Raw genomic sequence first — 17,905 nt, forward strand, 5'->3', positions numbered from 1 at the left:
AGCTTCTTAAAGAAGAAGTTACAGGTCTGTGGGAGCCAGAAATCTTGCTTGTTTGTGGGTGACCAAATACTTATTTTCCATCATAATTTACAAATATATTCATTAAAAATCCTACAGTGTGATTTCCTGGATTTTTCTTTCTCATTTTGTCTCTCATAGTTGAAGTGTACCTATGATGAAAATTACAGACCTCTCTCATCTTTCTAAGTAGGAGAACTTGCACAATCAGTGGCTGACTAAATACTTTTTGAAATATTTTAAAAAACCTGTGTGTAAAATGATGATGCTCTAACTGCTTTAAAGGGTGAGGAATATGACTTGATTTGGACTAGCTAACGTTGTGCTGTAGAAAACTTTCAAATGATATATGATTCAATATGGAGAGTTCTCGAAAGACCGGTCAAACTTTTTGTTGGAAAGTGCTAACAAAGATGAGATTTACGCAATCTAAAGATCACAAACTTGGTGTAAAATAGACAAAACATAATGTTTAGAAATATAAATTATATATATATATATATATATATATACATATACACTGCTCAAAAAAGTAAAGGGAACACTTAAACAACACAATGTAACTCCAAGTCAATCACACTCCTGTGAAATCAAACTGTCCACTTAGGAAGCAACATTGATTGACAATCAATTTCACATGCTGTTGTGCAAATGGAAAAGACAACAGGTGGAAATTATAGGCAATTAGCAAGACCCCCCCAATAAAGGAGTGGTTCTGCAGGTGGTGACCACAGACCACTTCTCAGTTCCTACGATGTGGAGGAGGCCGTAGGAGGGCAACAACCCAGCAGCAGGACCGCTACCTCCGCCTTTGTGCAAGGAGGAGCAGGAGGAGCACTGCCAGAGCCCTGCAAAATGACCTCCAGCAGGCCACAAATGTGCATGTGTCTGCTCAAACGGTCAGAAACAGACTCCATGAGGGTGGTACGAGGGCCCGACGTCCACAGGTGGGGGTTGTGCTTACAGCCCAACACCGTGCAGGACGTTTGGCATTTGCCAGAGAACACCAAGATTGGCAAATTCGCCACTGGCGTCCTGTGCTCTTCACAGATGAAAGCAGGTTCACACTGAGCACATGTGACAGAGTCTGGAGACGCCGTGGAGAACGTTCTGCTGCCTGCAACATCCTCCAGCATGACCGCTTTGGCGGTGGGTCAGTGATGGTGTGGGGTGGCATTTCTTTGGGGGGCCGCACAGCCCTCCATGTGCTCGCCAGAGGTAGCCTGACTGCCATTAGGTACCGAGAGGAGATCCTCAGACCCCTTGTGAGACCATATGCTGGTGCGGTTGGCCCTGGGTTCCTCCTAATGCAAGACAATGCTAGACCTCATGTGGCTGGAGTGTGTCAGCAGTTCCTGCAAGAGGAAGGCATTGATGCTATGGACCGGCCCGCCCGTTCCCCAGACCTGAATCCAACTGAGCACATCTGGGACATCATGTCTCGCTCCATCCACCAACGCCACGTTGCACCACAGACTGTCCAGGAGTTGGCGGATGCTTTAGTCCAGGTCTGGGAGGAGATCCCTCAGGAGACCATCCGCCACCTCATCAGGAGCCCAGGCGTTGTAGGGAGGTCATACAGGCACGTGGAGGCCACACACACTACTGAGCCTCATTTTGACTTGTTTTGAGGACAGTACATCAAAGTTGGATCGGCCTGTAGTGTGATTTTCCACTTTGATTTTGAGTGGGACTCCAAATCCAGACCTCCATGGGTTGATAAATTTGATTTCCATTGATAATTTTTGTGTGATTTTGTTGTCAGCACATTCAACTATGTAAAGAAAGGAGTATTTAATGAGATTATTTCATTCAGATCTAGGATGTGTTCAAGTACAATTTTGGCTGTATTTTTGTGTCCCCCTCAAAAATTGCTCTAGTGAAATTTTATGTTTACTGTCCCCCCCTACTGTGAGATGAAACTTACGCCCATGCATAGCGCCCAGAGAACCTGATGTGGAGAGGGCAGAGGAGAGGACCGGCAACTTGAAAAAGTCCCAGTACACCAAATGTTTGCGGGTCGCGGTCTCAGACCTGTTCAGTCAAATCTATACTGCGCACCATAGTGGTTGATGGTGGAGAAGTGGAACCATCCTGTCAGTCATGCGGTGCGCAGCGTAACATTAGTTCATTAGGAAAGTATGTTCATTTAAGTCTGTTTATCTTTTTCATGTGAATAATAACAATATAACAATAAAAATACATTGTGTGATTCAAAATAATGGTTGTTGATGAATGAATTAGTGACCGCAACAGATGCTGATTTTACTGCTTCCATGGGAGCTCAGACCTCCTTATGGGAGCTGAGCTCCCACTGGCTCCCACGTAACTCCAACCCTGTTTAAAGTGCTCTATAAACTAAATTGATTGATATATTGATGAAAGTTCTCCGGCAGAGCGCTTTTTTAAATGCAGCAAAATCATAATTTTGGACTGCGGTGTCTACACGTCGAATCTAAGCTGTAACCTGACCTGCACCTCCCCAAAAATGCAACAACATGTCGCGGCGATGCAGAACTGTACCTTCTGTGAGACTCATACAGAAACGGCATTACATATGTTTTGTCAGGATGTACAGTATGTACATTTATTAATGATTAGATATATTCAGGTTTCTGCTGGTTCTGGCAGAATATCTTTTTTAGTGTAACACTGCGACCATTATTTCTTAATCAATTTATGTTGTTTCTGGCTAAATTTCATAAACACAAATGCAAATTTACAAACAAAAATCCCATTTATAGTCTTTGAGAAAGAAACTTTATTTTTGAACAATCTGTTTCTCCTCCAACAGAAAGGCTTTGAAGATAGGCTCCTTAATGTCTGTACTCGCTTAAAGGTCTGTGATATCCTTCAACCAAGTCCAGTTGCCCTTGACTTTAACCTTCTGAGAACCTTCACAGATATCTGTGATATCCTTATTTATTTTGCTGTATTGTTCTGTTATTGTACCCCCTAGCTATAAATACATCGGTATCCCTAATGTGAAGTATCCATTGCAATGTGAAGATTGGTGATATATGTTGCTATTTGATATTATTAAAAAGGAAGAAAAAAAGACAGACAGCAAGAACTGTGATTGGTCGGCATGGTAGCCTTCAGGAAGTGCTCCGTTCTTTGAAGTTTGAACTTTATTGCATCTCTTGACTCGCACAGACTTCACTCAGTAAAAATCTTGGCACTCCATTATTACGTTACAAGTCACGGACCAGGTAATGCAACAGCAGGCACTAGAGTGCAGATGGTTTCGGTTGTTTCATAGGCTACGTCATTAACAAGCCGGCATGCGGCTCACCTGCTGCCGTGATAACAGATCACGGGTGGAAAAATATGAAAAAAGACCAGTTCTGTGTGTTTTAGGTGACTTTATAAAACACACTGCTGATGGAGAAAGTGGAGCAGACAGGTGGAGAGAGACAGAGATGTAACGTTAGGTGTGTGTGAGTGTGGGGAGAAGAGAATTCAGAGACAGGTGCAAACCAGGTATTTTTAAAATGATAATGATAATGTTTTTGGGGATTAAATCCTGCTTTCACCAGCCATCAGCCATCACCGATGGCATCGTCTATCGGCCCAACCCCAGTGTGTGGATGCTACCACGGTACTTGATCAATAAAGGAGCTTCGAGGTTGAAAAGCCATTTGATCAGAAAAAAGCGAAGCTACCACCACACTACTGAGAAATGTAGTTAGACTTGTAACACTGCAGCTACATTAATCTCAACAAATTTAGGAGTTGTTGAGATGAACCATCAAACACTTCTATCCAGAGCTGGACTGGGACTAAAAAATTGGTCCTGGCATTGTTGGCTCAGGCGGCTCACCTAAATTGGTGAGACACTTCTCACCGATACACCATCCTTCCATATATAACATGTGTACCTACTGTACACAAACAAGCCGAGTGGTATGTGCCATGGATAAGTGCACCAGTGCAAGTGAATCAGTGTACTCATATGTTATAATCATCAACCTTAATTGAAGTAATCATCATCATTGTCACTACAGCATGGCACACATCCTACCCAAGGGCTTCACTTTGTGTTGAACAGTGGTGGGGACATTTAAGGGCTCAGATTAGGGGGGTGACGACACACTTTGCCCATGAGATGTGACATTGCACAAGATTGGGGTCACGAGAACAAGACAAGAATATATTTGAATACTATTTTGAGCATTAAACACTTAATTTCCTGCATTCTGGGGATATTTTCTGCACCAATTTATGGTGGAATGTCTTTATTTATGTAAAGGGAAGCACAAATTCAGTTGGCAAGTGATGATTCAGAATATAAAAATGTAATAGAATAATGCAGTAATCTGTAGCTCTTTTTTTAGCTTAAGTTACTTTATTTGGACAACGCAGATGTTTCTTCTATGTTTTTATTGCATTGCTGGTTTTCAGAATAGTGCAAATAAACCTTTCTCAAAGCATTTTCATTTGTTAATTAACATTTCTTAACATTAACATTTTTAACAAATGCTTTCAAAAAGTGATGTGGACAACATCTGCCATTTCAAAAAGTAGTGGGGACATGTCCCCAGCGTCCCCAGTGTAAATGACACTATGACCCTCCCTACCTGCTCCCTCCCTACAGGCTGAGCTACTCCATGCTTACCGCTTCACCTCCACTCTCCTCCTGCTAACATATCGGTTATTTTGCGCATTTGGTGGCATCCATCTGAAGAATTTTTTATTTTATTTGGCCCACAACTCAAGAAACAGAAGGCAGAGGAGGAGGGGGATGTCAGTATAGAAAATTACCCAATGTGCTGCGGTACATGCTTTATGGGCCGACCGTTGGCCCATTTTTTAAAACAGTTGAATAAATAAGTAATTTATGTTACACTGTTACAGAGACACCTGCAGTGTGTGAGCTCTTGCTATCTGTCCAAACCTGAGAGTGTCCAGTCTCCAGTGTGGATTCTCCAGTCCGGCAGACAGCAGCTTCACCGCTGACTCTCCTGGATGATTGTAGCTCAGGTCCAGCTCTCTCAGATGGGAGGGGTTGGAGCTCAGAGCTGAGGCCAGAGAAGCACAGCCTTCCTCTGTGATCAGACAGCCTGACAGCCTGGAATCAGGAAAACATCATAAACTCTGTGTTTTAGAAAATCACGTCTGCAGGAAAATCCTACAGACCATTTCCACTAACATGAACCTAAAACCAGATGAAGAGGATTTAAAAGCAACAGCTTATTACTGACCTGAGAGTTTCCAGTGTACAGTGTGGACTCTCGAGTCCGGCAGACATCAGCTTCACTCCTGAATCCTGCAGGTTGTTGTTACTCAGGTCCAGCTCTCTCAGACTAGAGGACTGGGAGCTGAGAACTGAGGACAGAGCTTCACAGCTTCTCTCTGAGAGGTTACAGTCACTCAACCTGAAAAAGGATTAGCAATGAACACAAACTGAATGTTTTATTTGTCAAAGATAAAATTAAGCATTTTTGAAATTACATCCACCTACAGAGCTTTGTTGGAGGCTTTGACCACTGGCAGCAGCCTCAGAAGAGCCTCCTCTGAAGCAGAGTATTTCTTCAGGTCAAACACGTCCAGATCTTTTTCTGATGACAGTAAGATGAAGACCAGAGCTGACCACTGAGCAGGAGAGAGTTTATCTGTGGAGAGACTTCCTGAACTCAGGGACTGTTGGATCTCCTCCACTAGAGAACGATCATTCAGTTCATTCAGACAGTGGAACAGATTGATGCTTCTCTCTGGAGACAGATTCTTCCTGAACTTCTTCTTGATGTACTCAACTGTTTTCTGATTGGTCTGTGAGCTACTTCCTGTCTGTGTCAGCAGACCTCGTAGGAGAGTCTGATTGGTCTGCAGTGAGAGACCCAGGAGGAAGCGGAGGAACAAGTCCAGGTGTCCATTTGGACTCTGTAAGGCCTTGTCCACAGCACTCTTGTAGAGATGTGTTAGTTTAAGTTTGTCTCTGAAGACTTTAGACATTCGGGACGTTGATTGTTCTTCTGCCAGCAGATTGACAGCAGAGTTGATGAAGGTCAGATGGACATGAAGAGCAGCCAGAAACTCCTGAACGCTCAGATGGACGAAGCAGAACACCTTGTCCTGGTACAGCCCTCTCTCCTCTTTAAAGATCTGTGTGAACACTCCTGAGTACACTGAGGCTGCTCTGATATCGATGCCACACTCTGTCAGGTCTGATTCATAGAAGATCAGGTTGCCTTTCTGCAGCTGCTCAAAAGCCAGTTTTCCCAGAGACTCAATCATCTTCCTGCTCTTTTTATTCCAGTTCTGATCTGTCTCAGCTCCTCCATCATACTTGGTGTTCTTCAGTTTGGACTGAACCACCAGGAAGTGGATGTACATCTCAGTCAGGGTCTTGGGCAGCTCTCCTCCCTCTCTGGTCTTCAACACCTCCTCCAGAACTGTAGCAGTGATCCAGCAGAAGACTGGGATGTGGCACATGATGTGGAGGCTTCGTGATGTCTTGATGTGGGAGATGATTCTGCTGGCCTGCTCCTCATCTCTGAACCTCTTCCTGAAGTACTCCTCCTTCTGTGGGTCAGTGAACCCTCTGACCTCTGTCACCATGTCAACACACTCAGGAGGGATCTGATTGGCTGCTGCAGGTCGTGTGGTTATCCAGAAGCGAGCAGAGGGAAGCAGGTTCCCCCTGATGAGGTTTGTCAGCAGCACATCCACTGAGGTGGACTCTGTAACATCAGTCAGGACCTCATTGTTGTGGAAGTCCAGAGGAAGTCGACACTCATCCAGACCGTCAAAGATGAACACAACCTGGAACTCTTCAAAGCTGCAGATTCCTGCTTCTTTGGTTTCAGGAAAGAAGTGATGAACAAGTTCCACCAAGCTGTACTTTTTCTCTTTCAGCACATTCAGCTCTCTGAAAGTGAATGGAAATGTGAACTGTATGTCCTGGTTGGCTTTGTCTTCAGCCCAGTCCAGAGTGAACTTCTGTGTTAAGACTGTTTTCCCAATGCCAGCCACTCCCTTTGTCATCACTGTTCTGATTGGTTCATCTCTTCCAGGTGAGGCTTTAAAGATGTCTTCTTGTCTGATGGTTGTTTCTGGTCTGTCTGGTTTCCTGGATGCTGTTTCAATCTGTCTGACCTCATGTTCATCATTGACCTCTGCAGTCCCTCCCTCTGTGATGTAAAGCTCTGTGTAGATCTGGTTCAGAAGGGTTGGGTTTCCTGCTTTAGCAATCCCCTCAAACACACACTGGAACTTCTTCTTCAGGTTACACTTGAGTTTACGTCGGCACATTGGAGCAGCAGTTCCTGAATGAAGAAGAAATGTGATCAATAAGTGGATGCTGCAGTAAATCTGATGAATGTAAACTTTAAGACATCAAGATGGTATTTATTTTCCTCCTCCATGAAATCTCTTCAGCTCATCAGCTGTGAACAGTTTCTGAGTTTCAGCCCAGAAGAATTCATAGATCTGATCCAAATGTGTGCATCATATTAACAGCAGAGTTTGAAATGGAAACTTCTCCCATGTTGCCTCCATTTCCTCTTTCCATCATGTTAAATCTGTTCAAATCCTCTTACTGCTCTGCAGACGCTCAGCCAGCTCCTCCTGCTTCATTCTCCTCAGGAAGTGCAGTGTGATCTTCAGAAATGCCTCTCTGCTGCTCCTCCTCTGCTCCTCCTCCTCACCGTCCAACACCTCCTCATCTCCCTCTGACTCTCTAAGCATTCTGGGTAATCTGGACTCAGAACTCTCTGGAACTTCTTCACCTCGTTCTTCACAAACCTGCCAATGTTTTCCTGGAGCAGCTGGAACAGAAGAAAATGTAAAGTTGAACTGGTAGAAGTCAACATCAGATCATCTGTGACAGACAGAAAGCCTGCTGGTCTGCAGAGTGCAGCATGGAGACTGGATCAGAATGCTGCTTCACTATTTACTTTGTGGCTCCTGTAATTAGCAGTAGTAGCTGAGCTTGTACATTTACACACCATAAATATGGAGTCCAGGTCTGTTTGATGCTGCTGGGCAGACTGACCACTGGGAACCTCTGAGCTCTGCTGATCAACTCTGTGAAGAAATATGATGATTTGAACATATAATGACAAACAGTGTTACATGTGCTGTGTTATATCTGGTAGAAACAGATCCTCATACACCTATACCAGATCTTGGTATAAAAATGTATGATCTGCTCACTTTCCATGGAAACACCGCTGGGTGCAGGGTAGACTGGACAGGAGAAAATGCTGCTGTTTTACTCATCCAGCTGTGTCTCAGTGGACATCAGCGGACGAGGAGGCTGCTGAGGTCCTACTGGACTCTAACTGGACTTACAGTTACAGTAAGCAGCAGACAAAAGGGCATGCTCATACTTTTAATATTTTTACTTTCTCATGTGTTTGACATTTGTTTTGCACTGTTCTTTGAACCTGGTTCATTTCTGTGCTGCTGATGTGACATGAGAATTTCCCTCTGGGAATAAATAAAGAGTCTATTATTATTTTTAATTAACAAAAAACAGTGCTGAACCAAGACCTACCTGAGAGCTCTTTTTAGGAGAGTCAACAAAACAACACAAACATTTAAGATTCTTACTTTTGTTCAGCATCATTATGTCCAGCTTTGAAGTGAACAGGGACATGACGGTCGCTGTTCACGGACACACAGCTGGGTCCAGGAGAATCTGGTCTCTGCCGATGGATCCTGAACAATGAAATAACAAATCAGATGTGTCCTCAAAGCAGATTTAATAGATATATTTATGTGTTGGTGTCTCTGGTAGTGAGTTTTCAGCTGAATCTGCAGTTTCTCAGCGATACAGAGTTTTATAGCGACTTTCAGTTGTTGTTTATCTGTCCAGCTGCATCTTTACTGTTAGTAGCTCAAAACTAAACTTCATTCACCTCCATTGAGCAAGAGGAGGCTCCATAGACAATGTTCTTATACATTCTCAAACCTGCATCCAGCTGTTTGTAGATTTGAACTGTGGTTTTGATATTTGGACTAAGATCTGCAAAATGTGAGACCAGTTTGAAAAAAGTGAAGAGTTAAGAACATGAAGTGATCAAAACAAAGACACCAAACCTCATCTCAGGAGAGACACAAACATTTAACATGCTGACCTTTGATCAGCAGAGTGGTGTCCACCTTTGAACTCAAGAGGTTTGTCCATAGACCAGTCACTCTTGATGGACACACAGCTGGGTCCAGGTCCAGGTCCAGGTCCAGCAGAGTCTGGTCCCTGCTGCTGCTCTGGGCTTCAACACAACACACACAGAGCTTTGAGAGTGAATAATGATGGTGGAGTGATTTGAGTCCTGGACAGTTAGAGATCCTCATCTCACCTCTGAGCTTTGGTCTGGCTGTCATGTTCCCCACACAGAGTGCTTTTAGAGGGAGGGACTCCCTCCTCTCTGTCCTCACACTGATTCATAGCAGAGCCCACACCTTCACACAAACACAACAACATGCTGAGAGAGCTGCACTCATTCATTACAACAAGCTTTACATCTCAGGACACTTTAGTTCTCCTCAAGGTCTGTGTCTTTAAATCTTTATTTCTGTCTTTGAATATTTAAATCATGACCAGAGAGACACAGGATGGCTGATTTTACTTTGGTCCTTCTCTATTCCTGTGAGGGCCCCTGATGACTGAGGGGCCCTAATCAACCTCTAAGTTCCCCTCCACCCTGGGCTGGCTCTGGTCCATCTAGAAAGGATCCTGGAGCCTCTGGTACAGCTGAGACCTGGGGCCTCATGTATAAACGCTGCCTACGTATAAAAAGGTTACGTACGCTGGTTTTCACGCACACGTGGGATGTATAAAAATGAACGTGATGTGAGAATGTGAAGTCCCTCCACAAACTTTTGTCTGGCTGTCAGTAAACTGCTAAAGTGCCAAAACTCACCAAATGTTTCAAAATAGTGTAATTACTGTGCAGATGTCAATGGAGTAGTCTATCAAAATCCTAATTATGTCTTTTGACAAAGGTTTGATCATGTATGTAGTGGTTTAATATCAAAATAAAATTGAATGTGAGAAAAATAGATCATGATGACTTTCACATATTTAATTTCACTTCATTTCACATGTTACCACTTTATCATGTAAACATTCAAACCAGCAGTGTTATTTGTGCTCGCACTAGTCAGCCATAACTATTCCATACTGCACCTTTCAATTGGAAAAGAAATAAAATAAGCCAAGTGCCAACTGCAGGCTGCCTTTCCCCGGTATTAGCCGGTGTGTTTACCTGAGGTGTAGGCCTCTTTAATAATAATGTTCGTTGTGATTAAAACCTGCTTTCACATAGCGGTATAATGTGAAAAATTTAGATTTCTTTTTGGACGGGGTGACGGGGTTTTACAATCACAATGCCATCGCCGATGGCTGACAGATGGCTTTTATACATGAGGCCCCTGGACTGTTCTAAAGGGTCTTCAGTGAAACCAAGTCCGTCTCAGTGTTGGAAGATGTCTGTATTTGAGCCCTGAACTCTTCATCCATGCACTTAACTTCAGAGTATTAACAGTTAAACCAGAAACCTGAGCCAAGTGGATCCAAGCTGTCAGACCAGTTCAGACACACCCTGCATGTTTCACTGATGATGTGAGCTCAGACTACAATCAGACTGCTGCTGATTCTACTTGAGAAACATGAACAATATTACAGGGAAATCTTTCTGAAATCATTGTTCTTTAACTCGGAGAGAAATTCTACAGCAGATTCCAAAGAGATATTTAGAAACAGCCAATCAGCATCAAGAAGCATTTCTACTGTCCAGTTAAACAGTGATCCAGCACAATGTGATCAAAGTGATCCTGATTATCAGACATTTACAGATTCCTCTGGTCGGATTCTCACCTGCTGAACTCACTTCAGGTCGACTTACAGACACTTTGCACCTTCATGTGTGGAGGAAACACTGGGAGAGAAGAAGCTGCTCATTTCTTCCTCGTCAGTCCTGGTGTTTGTGTGCATCTGATCTGAGGACGCCGTCACAGCCTCATAACTTCAGAGTCTAAAAAACATCAGAGGGACGTCAAAACCGGTCTAACCTGCGGCAGAAACCCAGTGAATGTCAGAGGAATCACACATCAGGTGATGTAGTTCTGCTACCTGTCCACTAGATGGAGCTAACTAACCATCTGATGAACTAAAGATCAGCTCAGCACTGAAAGATGTCATGAAGCAGCAGTGTGGATCAGTTGGTACACTGCCATATTTTGGACGTGTTGGTTTGTAATGAGGCAGAATGCAGCCTGAGATCCCCGGGCGGGGCCCTTCACTCTGTCCTGGTTCCTAACAAAGGGGGACCAGAACCTCCAGAACCTCAGGCTGCCACAGATGGTGTTAAAGCTCTTCTTTAAACAGACTTTTGCTTCCAATCATTTTTCTTTAAAGGCCTTTTTACTCGTTTGTCCCTGTAAAGACTTTTACCTTTGTTTTAAAAGCTGTTCTAAAGATAAAATATTTGTTATTCTTGTCACTTCTAATGGTGCTACTACTACTGTAGCTGTCATCAGCTGGTTATACAGTTTAAGTTCAGTAATGTATATTATAGCGGAACTAATATTCTTGTGTCACAGTGGGGTCGGGTCATTATTAGTGTCATTCTATTAGCAATAGAGGGAGAACACCTGACCGATCTGCTGGAGGACGATGTCTGGAGATCTGTTGCTGTTTAAGAAATGTTATGAAGATTCATTAAGTAACGAAGATCAAGCTAGAAGGTTCCTTTTACTCCCCTTGAGTTAACGCAGCCAATGAGGTTATTTGTAGGGTTTTACGTTGTGTTTATATTATTGGACAGGCTAACTACAGCTAATACGTTAGCCGAGTTTCACGTGATAATAACGTGATAGCATTGTCCATCTGAATGTGAAGTAAGCTAATTATCTGCAAGTTTAACAGCTTGTAGTCTGCAAGGGGATGGTTTTGTAAGTTATTTTTGTGTTTGTGAAATATTTGTTTAATGATTGTTCAATGCTTTGTATTTTATTAGACTCATGTCTAGTTCTCACAGCATGCTGGACGACGTGAATGTCGGAATAAATGCCTGTAACCAATGGAACGCCTTGTGTTCGTGATTTAAACTGGAGGGGAGCTACAACTACAAAATACTGCTTCTGTAATACAAGTACAATATCTACTGCTGGGACTGAAACTGCTGAGAGGTCAGAGGTCAGGGTACGGCTGTAGTTTAGCTGCTGTGTTTGCTTCTGTGAGGACACTGTCAACAAAAGTTTGCTCTTGTGATGTGTAATTCACATCACAGCCTCTAGGGGAAAGTAATGGAACTTTATGGTTCCATATTAAGCATTTTTAGGTTTATACTATTATTATGAGTTTCTACTAGAAAATGTTTACATGCTTTGATGTTCAAAAACACATTATTTTTCTCATGATATCCGTTGCTTTAACACCTTTATTCAATGTCATTCATTTCAGCTGTACTTGTATAAACTGTTGGAGCTAAAAACACTGATTACAAGGATCATTCTACAGAAATTTCATCTTTGAAGTGTGAAGGATTTTTCTCATAAATCAGTATTTTATTACAGAAGAACAGATTTTCAAATCATGGATGGAACAAGAAGGAATCAGAAATGCAGGACTTGTTTCTTTATCATTCCGTTCCATCATTTACTTTGGAAAAAGAAAAAGTTCAAACTAAAGTCTAGTTCCTAAAGTTCAGTGCTGCAGTATCATCTGTAATTCATCTTCCAACCCTCTGAAGCAAATCTGCTCAAATGAAAGCACATTTCCTGCTTTCCACTCAGACTGCAGCTCTTTGTTCCAAACACTGCACACAGTTCTCTACACAGACGCATTGAAGTCAATATTCTGCTGAGCTCTTCTAGAGATTTCAGATTGTTTGGTGCAGAAATGCTGTTTTTATATAATATAAAGAGTTCTGCAGGAGGTGGAGCAGGAAAGAAAAGAGTTCCTGATTTTAGAGAAAGTGCTCATTGAATGTGTGCAGCAATTAGCAATAAAAGTGATTGACAGTTTGATCCACACACACTTCTGTTTCTCTGACTGTGTGAAGAGTTTGGACCGATGCATGTTAGCAAGTGAGAAAAGCTGGAAGACGAGAGCCCAGTGTAACAGGCTTTAAAGATTAGCTAACGCATTAGAAACATATTCCAGTTTGTCACATGAACACATCTCTTCTAGATATCTGATAAATGAACTAGTCAACATTGTGCTCTAGAAAACAAACTTTCAAACCATATCTGATTCAGTTTGCAGAGTTTTAAAAAGACAGCTTGAACTTTTACTTGAAAAGTGCTGCAGCTGACGGACTTTGTGTAAAATGGACAAATAAAAATGTTTAAAAACATCATTCAAGGTTATTTTTTTCATTTTATGAAAGTCTGGAAATAACAGCTGCAAAATAACTTGAAATCTGAAAACTGACAGATTGAAGCTAAATCATCAGTTTAGACTGTGGCGTCTGGCCGAATAGTCAATAAAGTGAAATCTGTTTTTATTAATATGGAATGAAATACTGATTACTGTGAAAAATACTTCAGGAGTTTTTTTCTGTATATAACACTTCCTGTTGTTCCAAGGGCGTAACTTTGTGTTGAAAAGTGAACATCAGGGCTCAGATGTGATGATGAAATATATGGGGGTCCTTTTGACCATCAAACACTTCATTTCCTGCAGTCTGGAAACATTTTCTGCACCAACATCTGCTGGAAATGTCTTTATTTCTATGAAGGGAATCTAAATATAGGTCGCAGGTGAGGATTCAAATCTAAAACTAGAACAGAATATAATGCAGAAATCAGCAGCTTGTTTTTCTTTTAGCTTCACTTACTTTTTTGTTTCTTCTAGATTTAAACTGCACTGCAGCTTTTCTTATTGTGCAAACAAACCTTTCTGAATGCATTTTCATTTGTTAGTTAACATTTCTTTAGCTAGTTTTCACAACATTTTTAATAAATGATATTTCTAAAAAGTGACGCAGACAAAATCTGTGTTTTGATGCTTTGAGTCAGTTTTGGAGGTGAATTTTTGTACATTCCTGTCAAATATCCTGTTTATTTGTTGGATTATTTTGTGTACTTCATTTTGGATCTCTCACTTTCTCTTTCTTTATATTTCTATACTTATGTTTATGTGTCCTGTTAAGCACCAACACACCGAGGCAAATTGCTCGTATGTGAAAATGTAGCTGGCAATAAACCTGATTGGGATACTGAGATGAACTGTTTGGCCCAGATGCATGTTGGTGATGCAGACTGTAGGAAGAGCTTTGGAAAAGTGGCTTCAGTTTAGACCGCTGAAGAAAAAAATAATTCCAGCTTCTCCAGTGTGACGAAGGTAACGTAGCGAGCTGCATCTGTACTACTACCAACAACAAATACAAATATGTAGTCAGAATGTGCATTAGTGCTTCTGTCATTGTTTTTACAAATGTCTGTGCTCACATGCTGATGTCTTCTATGTGGCATCTTATTTGTGCTCGTCTGCTTTTGTCTGTGTTTATGTGACTCCGGTTTTTATGTTTTATCCATGTTCCTGGTTCTCTGCTTGGGATTATGTGCTTAAATTTGTTTGAATGTTTTCTGGATGACATGTTTGATGTTTTTTGTTCTGCCATCAACCTGCCAGGGACTCCAGATTAACTGAATCTGTACGGCTAAATCTGGCTCGCTTACATTTGGGACTTAGTTCTTCTGTTCATCAATGTGCACTGTCCCTTTAAAACAAACAAACAAAGAGGTCATATTAAGCTTTTTGGCATTTTCCCCCTTTTAAGTGCTTCTTACATTTATTTTTCTCCTATTGTTTACTTTCTAGAACCAGAACCCGGCTGTGGTGGAGTTAGCTAAAGAGCTAATGTTCATGAGGAACAGAGAGATAAAACAGTGAGAGTTTGTAAAGGTCAGAGGTGAGGCAGTGAGATTCCTCATGACATCAGGATCTTCAGGGTCCTGAACAGAAACACAGATCTTCCTGTTGCTGCTCATTTTAAAGTTGGACAGGCTCTTAAAACCCCTCTGTGGTGGGGGAGGAGCTCAGTGAGAGGTAAACCATGCTTTGGAGTGGAAATGGATTTTCATCTGAGTGTCCTCCAGACGAGCCCGTCCTCGTTCCAGTGGTGAGACCGGAGCTGTCAACTGATCACCATCTGGTGTTGAGTTGGGTCAGGGGGTAGGGCAAGATTCTGGACAGACGCGGTAAACCCAAACGGGTAGTGCGGATGAATTGGGAATGTCTGGAGGAGGCCCCTGACAATGAGATCTTCAACTTAAACCTCTGGCGGAGCTTTTCTGGCACCCCTGTGGAGGTTGGGGACATTGAACATGAGTGGGCAATGTTCAAAGCCTCTATTGCTGAAGCCACAGTGGGAAGCGGTGTTCTCAAGGTCTTAGGTGCCTCGAACACCGTGGTGGACACCGGTGGTCAGGGAAGCTTTCCGACTGAAGAAGGAGGCCTTCCGGGATTTGTTGTCTCTGGTGACTCTGGAGGCGGTTGCAAGGCACCCGAAGGACTGCAGCCTCTGCTGTGGCAGATGCTAAGCAGCGGGTGTGGGAGAAGTTCGGAGAAGACATGGAGAAGGACTTTCGGTCGGCACCAAGGTGCTTCTGGAGAACTGTCCGCCATCCCAGGAGGGGGAAGCGGGGAACCGTCCAAGCTGTGTACAGTAAGGATGGGACCCTGTTGACCTCAACTGGGGAGGTAGTTGGGCGGTGGAAGGAACACTTTGAGGGACTCCTAAATCCGACTGACACTGGAGGCTGATGGGGGGTCGTCAATTTCCCTGGAGGAAGTCACTGAGGTAGTGTGGCAAAGCCCCAGGGATTGATGAGATCCACCCAAAATGCTAAAAGCTTTGGGTGTGGAGGGGCTGTCTTGGATGACACGTCTCTTTAACATTGCGTGGAAGTCGGGTACAGTGCCCAAGGAGTGGCAGACTGGTGGGGGTAGTTCCTCTATTCAAAACGGGGGACCAGAGAGTGTGTGCTAATTACAGGGTTATCACACTTCTCAGCCTCCCCGGTAAAGTCTACTCCAAGGTGCTGGAATGGAGGGTTCGGCCGATAGTCGAACCTTAGATCGAAGAGGAACAATGTGGTTTTCATCCAGCAAACCAGTTCTAATTTTAAATACCTGAAGAGAACAGAAAGATATTATCACATTTGAGGAATTTGGGTCAAAAGCTAACAAAGAAAATGGGTAAAAATGGGCAAAAAGGGACAAACTCCTCTGATATTACCTCTAATGACGTCGTATGATTACCAAGTACGGCAAACAGAGCACTGAGCAACTGGACATGTGGGTGAAGGAATGTGGCTTTCCAGGAAGAGGCAGCTTCAGTCTCAGACAGTTAGAAACTTTAGAGAGGAAGTTAACAGAAGAAGAAAAGAAAAAGAGAAAAGGAAAACCCTTTAGAGCCGACTGGGCAGCAGATACTCATTGGTTAAGATAAAGGCAGGGACAGCTCCTCTTAACAAATCTGCATCTCAGCATGTCAAACCAGACCTGGACTCCACCAGCCTCACAACCACCGCCGGCGGGACAGCCGAGAGAACAAGAACAGCAACAACATCCTCAACAGCCTCAACCCAGAGATCAGCGTAATGGTGAAGAGATACTGTGTGACATGGGCGTTACAGCGTCTAGAGATTGTTAAGAGGCACGCCGTTCATGCTGAGGAGTTCTTCAATGACAAAACAGAAAAGAAGAACAGACAAAGGGAACAGCTGGCAGACCGGCTGATGGCGGCTCAGCTGAAGGGGGACGAGAACCAGAACAGAGGACGAGGACGAGGCGGAAATGACAGCTTTTTTTGGTGTGGCAGACTGGGACACTGGGCCAGAGACTGTCCAGAAAGCGAACAAAAGGCATATTGATGGGGGCAAGGCCAGAGAGGGGACGGTCTGGTTCAGATACAGGAGCTGAGATGACAGAGCAACCAACACACCAATAACGTGGTCTCTTATCAGGAAGCTGATAAGAGACAACAGAGCTAAAGAACAACAATCATTCCTGTAAACACATGAAGATAGATAGAACAGACAGAAATTCTCCTTCAAATTTGGGGGGTGGTGATGGCGCATGGATAAGATGCTTGCCGTGTGAGAGACCTTGGTTCGATTCCCACTGCGAAACATCCACCATTGTGTCCCTGAGCAAGACACTTAACTCCTAGTTGCTCCAGAGGCGTGTGACCTCTGACATGTATAGCAATTGTAAGTCGCTTTGGATAAAAGCGTCAGCTAAATGTAAATGTCAACAAGGCTCATTTAAAACATACATTAAAGCACATTTAAAAACAGCAGCTGTACCATGTCTATTATTTGTTGTTCAGAGTGGTTATTGCAGACGGTATGAAAGATTTCTTGTAAATGTTTTTCCTGGCCAGTGGAACTTTATATTGCCTGCCTAATGACAGTAACTGGAAAGAGTTATGGAGAGTGATGGAGTGATGGAGAGGGTGAGAGGGATCCCCTGTGATCAGGGTAGCCTTCCTGAAGGACAGGCAGGTGTCGATCTCTGTTCTCAGGTACTTGAAGGATACAACCTGCTCCAGCAGCTGACCCTGGATACTGAGAGGTTGAAAGAGATGGGAAGAGGTCTTCACTCTGCTCCCACAGTTTTTGTTATATTGAGCTCCAGGGAATGATCAGTAAATGTTTGGACCAGGTTGTTGACTATTGGGATAGGGCATCAGTGCCAGTCAGGTGATCCACCAGGGCCGTGTTATCTGCGTACTTAAAAACAGTTATTCCTTCACTGCTACAGGAAATGCTGTTAGTATAAGCAGAGAAGAGAATGGGAGATAAGACACAGCCCTGGGGAGTCCAGTGTTTAAAACCAGCTTGCTGGAGTTAAAACCATTTAAAAACACATGTTGTGGTCTGTCTTGTAAAAAACTCTTTATCCATAAAATCAGTGTCGGGTGGA

General features: G+C 43.1%; 2 protein-coding genes and 1 pseudogene across 2 annotated transcripts in view; 1 reads left to right on the plus strand and 2 right to left on the minus strand.

The window, feature by feature from the left end:
- Positions 1 to 11,286, minus strand: part of LOC119909381 — a 44,739-nt pseudogene extending 33,453 nt beyond the window's left edge.
- Positions 1 to 17,905, plus strand: part of LOC119909371 (NACHT, LRR and PYD domains-containing protein 12-like) — a 216,718-nt gene that overhangs the window by 132,953 nt on the left and 65,860 nt on the right. The gene's annotated exons all lie outside the window — the stretch shown is intronic.
- Positions 1 to 17,905, minus strand: part of LOC119909395 (cleavage and polyadenylation specificity factor subunit 3-like) — an 88,131-nt gene that overhangs the window by 53,381 nt on the left and 16,845 nt on the right. The window lies entirely within an intron of this gene.

Source organism: Micropterus salmoides, unplaced genomic scaffold (genome assembly GCF_014851395.1).
Source record: "Micropterus salmoides isolate LMB-PRFRI ecotype aquatic unplaced genomic scaffold, ASM1485139v1 Ms_hic_scaffold_18, whole genome shotgun sequence".
Classification (NCBI taxonomy): Eukaryota; Metazoa; Chordata; class Actinopteri; order Centrarchiformes; family Centrarchidae; genus Micropterus; species Micropterus salmoides.